Below are 7,013 nucleotides of genomic sequence, written 5' to 3'. Positions count from 1 at the left end.
ACTGTCGATCTTTTGCAAATAGTACGAACTGATAGAAGCAGTAAAAACAATGTGTACTGGATAACAATGAGACATGCAAATGAAATTTAGCTTTCTAATTTCTGTTTGCGTTTCATTTTTGAAAACAATCTGTTTAGCAGAGGATGGTTTCGATCCATCGACCTCTGGGCTATGGGCCCAGCACGCTTCCGCTGCGCCACTCTGCTCTCAGCCACTTCAGAAAAGACTAGAACTCACAATCCATGGCTTAGGAGTCCAGTGTCTTAGGCCACTGGGATACTGTGTAAACAGTATGACCTATACGAACTGTTGGAAGAGGTAAAAAAAAAATTATAATGGCACTGAGACATGCCCATGAAACGACACATTTAAAAAAAATGTTGTTCGCAGATCAAAACCCTGATACACTATGAGAACTAATAGAAGACCTCCAAGTTATTCTCATTGAAGAGATGTAATTAAAAACATTAGTGTTGTATCCCAAGTGAAATTTATACTGACCAGTAGTGATAACCAAAGTATCTTCATTGTGAAATGTAAATTTAATTTTACTAGGCAAGTCAGTTAAGAACAAATTCTTATTTTCAATGACAGTGAGTTAACTGTCTGTTCAGGGGCAGAACAACAGATTTGTACCTTGTCAGCTCGGGGATACGAACTTGCAACCTTTTCGTTTACTAGTCCAACACTCTAACCACTAGGCTACCCTGCCGCCCCGTAATGTAGTGAACATTACGTCACAATCCAGTCCATGTATTCATACTGTGGGATTCCAGTTCCATGTTTTACAGTAGCCAGACTGCAGGAGTGATATGCCATGTGAACTATGGAATGCCAGCAAACTTCTGAGTAAAGTTCAACTAAACTATACGAATGCCCCGACCTCAGTTCTTATAAACATAAGCCATCTAAATAACTGGATGTTACACCAGTGACATCAATAAGGGATCATAGCTTTCACCTGGATTCACTAGGTCTGTCTATGTCATGGAAAGAACCGGTGTCCTTAAAGTTTTGTATACTCAGTGTAGAGTATATATTTATGGCTCTGGTATGGTATATGTGAGGTATCAACTGTATTCATTTCAGTAACTCTATGCCAGTGGAAGGTTAAAGAAACAGTCCATTCTCAAATCAAATTCATTTGGCTTCAAAATTGCTTAATATAAAGGCATAGTATGTGATTTGGTAAGCTGACGGTTGGTATTGGGGAAATATTATGTCACCCTTAGGTACATGTGTTGTGTGTACGTTTGAGTGTTATGGCTTCTTCTTTGCATCTCCGCATTTGAATTATAGAGTAGGCAGTAATGCAGATATCCCTCCAGCACACTCTCTCGCACACACACACACACACACACACACACACACACACACACACACACACACACACACACACACACACACACACACACAGGATATGTAGCCAGGAATCGCTGATGAAATATTTCAACTAGGGTAATCATTTGTTCTCTTCCTCTATCCTACCCCTTCTCTCCCCCTTTCTCTCCCAGTTCTCTGTCTCATTCTCTTTCTCTCTCTCTCTTTCTCTTTCTGTGTGAAGGTATGTTGTCGTTGCACTCTAGGGGAAACAGGGTGTGACATGCTGAGGTGATTTCATGGAAGACACTGGATGAAGAAAACAACAATTATATCACAGGAAAACACACATGCACACATGCCTGCATGCACACCGCAACACCACATCCACACACACACAAACACACACTCTCTCACACACACACACACACACACACTTGATTCTCATGAATAACCATTAAGCCATTTGCTAAGATTTCCCCCGTTTTGACATGTGGACAAAAAAAGTGTCTGGAGCTTTTTTGGTCCTATCTGAGGCATTTTATAATGAATGTCAGAATGGCCACATTCTGAATACACTCTAGCACTAAATCAATGATGATTTACTACGCTTTCCCATTGAAGGCCATATTGAGGTGAACTCAATGACTGGAGTTTTGTCATGTATTGTCATGTTGTGTGTTTCTGTCCTTTCCCTTCACCCTGTCTCCCTCTGCTGGTCGTTGTTAGGTTACCTTTTCTCCCCCTCTTTCCCCCAGCTGTGCCTTGTCTCCTCCTAACTACCCATTCACCCCGTTTCCCACCTGTTCCCTTTTTCCCTCTGATTAGGTCCCTATATCTCTCTCTGTTTTTGTTCCTGTCCTTGTCGGATTCTTGTTTGTTGTGTTTCATGCCTGAACCAGACTGTCGTCATGTTTGCTGTAACCTTGTCTTGTCCTGTCGGAATCTGCCGGTCCGTCTGAGCCTACCTATGTTTGGTAATTAAAGAAGCTCTGTTTAAGTTAATTCGCTTTTGGGTCCTCATTCACGCACCGTAACAGAAGAATCCGACCAAGAATGGACCCAGCGACTTCGGATCCTCTCCACTCAGCCGTCGGGATCCAGGGAGCGATGCTAGGCAGACACGAGCAGGAAGTGTCTGCTGCTCGACATGCCGTTGAGACCCTGGCCACCCAAGTCTCCAACCTCACAGAACAGGTTCACCATCTCCGCCTCGATCCACCGGCCACTTCCAGGGCTTTCGAATCTCCGGAGCCCAGAATCAATAACCCGCCGTGTTACTCTGGGGAGCCCACTGAATGCCGCTCGTTCCTCACCCAGTGTGATATTGTGTTTTCTCTCCAGCCCAACACTTACTCCAGGAGCACTGCTCGTGTCGCCTACGTCATATCTCTCCTTATTGGACGGGCTCGTGAGTGGGGCACGGCAATCTGGGAGGCAAGGGCTGAGTGTACTAACCAGTATCAGGACTTTAAGGAGGAGATGATACGGGTTTTTGATCGATCTGTTTTTGGGGAGGAGGCTTCCAGGGCCCTGTCTTCCCTATGTCAAGGCAATCGATCCATAACAGACTACTCTATTGAGTTTCGCACTCTTGCTGTCTCCAGTGGCTGGAACGAGCCGGCCTTGCTCGCTCGTCTTCTGGAGGGTCTCCGCGCAGAGGTAAAGGATGAGATTCTCTCCCGGGAGGTTCCTTCCAGCGTGGATTCCTTGATTGAACTCGCTATTCGCATTGAGCGACGGGTTGATCTTCGTCACCGAGCTCGTGGAAAGGAGCTCGCGCTCTCCGTCGCCCCCCTCTCCGCGTCACTACCATCTTCCTCTGCCGGCTCGGGTGCTGAGCCCATGCAGCTGGGAGGTATCCGCATCTCGACTAAGGAGAGGGAACGGAGAATCACCAACCGCCTCTGTCTCTATTGCGGTTCCGCTGGTCATTTTGTCACTTCATGTCCAGTAAAAGGCCAGAGCTCGTCAGTAAGCGGAGGGCTACTGGTGAGCGCTACTACTCCTGTCTCTCCTTCAAGATCCTGCACTACCTTGTCGGTCCATCTACGCTGGACCGGTTCGTCAGCTTCCTGCAGTGCCTTAATAGACTCTGGGGCGGAGGGCTGTTTTATGGACGAGACCTGGGCTCGGGAACATGACATTCCTCTCAGACAGTTAAAGGAGCCCACGGCCTTGTTCGCCCTGGATGGTAGTCCTCTCCCCAGGATTCAGCGTGAGACGCTACCTTTAACCCTCACTGTTTCTGGTAATCATAGTAAAACCATTTCTTTTTTAATTTTTCGTTCACCTTTTACACCTGTTGTTTTGGGCCATCCCTGGCTAGTTTGTCATAATCCTTCCATTAATTGGTCTAGTAATTCTATCCTCTCCTGGAACGTCTCTTGTCATGTGAAATGTTTAATGTCTGCTATCCCTCCTGTTTCCTCTGTCTCTTCTTCACAGGAGGAGCCTGGTGATTTGACAGGGGTGCCGGAGGAATATCACGATCTGCGCACGGTGTTCAGTCGGTCCAGGGCCACCTCTCTTCCTCCACACCGGTCGTATGATTGTAGTATTGATCTCCTTCCGGGAACCACCCCCCCCGGGGTAGACTATACTCTCTGTCGGCTCCCGAACGTAAGGCTCTCGAAGATTATTTGTCTGTAGCTCTTGACGCCGGTACCATAGTCCCCTCCTCCTCTCCCGCCGGAGCGGGGTTTTTTTTTGTCAAGAAGAAGGACGGGTCTCTGCGCCCCTGCATAGATTATCGAGGGCTGAATGACATAACAGTGAAGAATCGTTATCCGCTTCCTCTTATGTCTTCAGCCTTCGAGATCCTGCAGGGAGCCAGGTTTTTCACTAAGTTGGACCTTCGTAACGCTTACCATCTCGTGCGCATCAGGGAGGGGGACGAGTGGAAGACGGCGTTTAACACTCCGTTAGGGCACTTTGAATACCGGGTTCTTCCTTTCGGCCTCGCTAACGCTCCAGCTGTCTTTCAGGCATTAGTCAATGATGTCCTGAGAGACATGCTGAACATCTTTGTTTTCGTTTACCTTGACGATATCCTGATTTTTTCACCGTCACTCCAGATTCATGTTCAGCACGTTCGACGTGTCCTCCAGCGCCTTTTAGAGAATTGTCTTTTTGTGAAGGCTGAGAAGTGCACTTTTCATGCCTCCTCCGTCACATTTCTCGGTTCTGTTATTTCCGCTGAAGGCATTAAGATGGATCCCGCTAAGGTCCAAGCTGTCATTGATTGGCCCGTCCCTAAGTCACGCGTCGAGCTGCAGCGCTTTCTCGGCTTCGCGAACTTCTATCGTCGTTTCATCCGTAATTTCGGTCAGGTGGCAGCTCCTCTCACAGCCCTTACTTCTGTCAAGACGTGCTTTAAGTGGTCCGTTTCCGCCCAGGGAGCTTTTGATCTCCTCAAGAATCGTTTTACATCCGCTCCTATCCTTGTTACACCTGACGTCTCTAGACAGTTCGTTGTCGAGGTTGACGTGTCAGAGGTGGGCGTGGGAGCCATTCTTTCTCAGCGCTCCCTCTCTGACGACAAGGTCCACCCATGCGCGTATTTTTCTCATCGCCTGTCGCCGTCGGAACGTAACTATGATGTGGGTAACCGCGAACTGCTCGCCATCCGGTTAGCCCTAGGCGAATGGCGACAGTGGTTGGAGGGGGCGACCGTTCCTTTTGTCGTTTGGACTGACCATAGGAACCTTGAGTACATCCGTTCTGCCAAACGACTTAATGCGCGTCAGGCGCGTTGGGCGCTGTTTTTCGCTCGTTTCGAGTTCGTGATTTCTTATCGTCCGGGCTCTAAGAACACCAAGCCTGATGCTTTGTCTCGTCTCTTCAGTTCTTCAGTAGCCTCCACTGACCCCGAGGGGATTCTCCCTGAGGGGCGTGTTGTCGGGTTGACTGTCTGGGGAATTGAGAGGCAGGTAAAACAAGCGCTCACTCACACTCCGTCGCCGCGCGCTTGTCCTAGGAACCTTCTTTTCGTTCCCGTTCCTACTCGTCTGGCCGTTCTTCAGTGGGCTCACTCTGCCAAGTTAGCCGGCCACCCTGGCGTTCGGGGTACGCTTGCTTCCATTCGCCAGCGTTTTTGGTGGCCCACCCGGGAGCATGACACGCGTCGTTTCGTGGCTGCTTGTTCGGTCTGCGCGCAGACTAAGTCCGGTAACTCTCCTCCTGCCGGCCGTCTCAGGCCGCTTCCTATTCCCTCTCGACCGTGGTCTCACATCGCCTTAGATTTTGTCACCGGACTGCCTTCGTCAGCGGGGAAGACTGTTATTCTTACGGTTGTCGATAGGTTCTCTAAGGCGGCTCATTTCATTCCCCTTGCTAAGCTTCCTTCTGCTAAAGAGACGGCACAAATCATCATCGAGAATGTTTTCAGAATTCATGGCCTTCCGTCAGACGTCGTTTCGGACAGAGGTCCGCAATTCACGTCTCAATTTTGGAGGGAGTTTTGCCGTTTGATTGGGGCTTCCGTCAGTCTCTCTTCCGGCTTTCACCCCCAGTCTAACGGTCAAGCAGAACGGGCCAATCAGACTATTGGTCGCATCTTACGCAGTCTTTCTTTTCGCAACCCTGCGTCTTGGTCAGAACAGCTTCCCTGGGCAGAATACGCCCACAACTCGCTTCCTTCGTCTGCGACCGGGCTATCTCCTTTTCAGAGTAGCCTCGGGTACCAGCCTCCGCTGTTCTCATCTCAGTTCGCCGAGTCCAGCGTCCCCTCCGCTCAGGCTTTTGTCCAACGTTGCGAGCGCACCTGGAAGAGGGTCAGGTCTGCACTTTGCCGTTATAGGACGCAGACTGTGAGGGCTGCTAATAAGCGTAGAACTAAGAGTCCTAGATATTGTCGCGGTCAGAGAGTTTGGCTCTCCACTCAGAACCTTCCCCTTAAGACGGCTTCTCGCAAGTTGACCCCGCGGTTCATTGGTCCGTTCCGTATTTCTCGGGTCATTAATCCTGTCGCAGTTCGACTTCTTCTTCCGCGATACCTTCGTCGCGTCCACCCGGTCTTCCATGTCTCCTGCATCAAGCCCGTCCTTCGCGCCCCCGCTCGTCTTCCCCCCCCCCCCCCATCCTTGTCGAGGGCGCACCCATCTACAGGGTCCGTAGAATTTTGGACATGCGTCCTCGGGGCCGTGGTCACCAGTACCTCGTAGATTGGGAGGGGTACGGTCCTGAGGAGAGGAGTTGGGTTCCCTCTCGGGACGTGCTGGACCGTGCGCTGATCGAGGATTTCCTCCGTTGCCGCCAGGTTTCCTCCTCGAGTGCGCCAGGAGGCGCTCGGTGAGTGGGGGGGTACTGTCATGTATTGTCATGTTGTGTGTTTCTGTCCTTTCCCTTCACCCTGTCTCCCTCTGCTGGTCGTTGTTAGGTTACCTTTTCTCCCCCTCTTTCCCCCAGCTGTGCCTTGTCTCCTCCTAACTACCCATTCACCCCGTTTCCCACCTGTTCCCTTTTTCCCTCTGATTAGGTCCCTATATCTCTCTCTGTTTTTGTTCCTGTCCTTGTCGGATTCTTGTTTGTTGTGTTTCATGCCTGAACCAGACTGTCGTCATGTTTGCTGTAACCTTGTCTTGTCCTGTCGGAATCTGCCGGTCCGTCTGAGCCTACCTATGTTTGGTAATTAAAGAAGCTCTGTTTAAGTTAATTCGCTTTTGGGTCCTCATTCACGCACCGTAACAAGT

Source organism: Oncorhynchus clarkii, chromosome 7 (assembly GCF_045791955.1).
Source record: "Oncorhynchus clarkii lewisi isolate Uvic-CL-2024 chromosome 7, UVic_Ocla_1.0, whole genome shotgun sequence".
Taxonomy (NCBI): Eukaryota; Metazoa; Chordata; class Actinopteri; order Salmoniformes; family Salmonidae; genus Oncorhynchus; species Oncorhynchus clarkii.
This window is presented reverse-complemented; position numbering follows the sequence as displayed.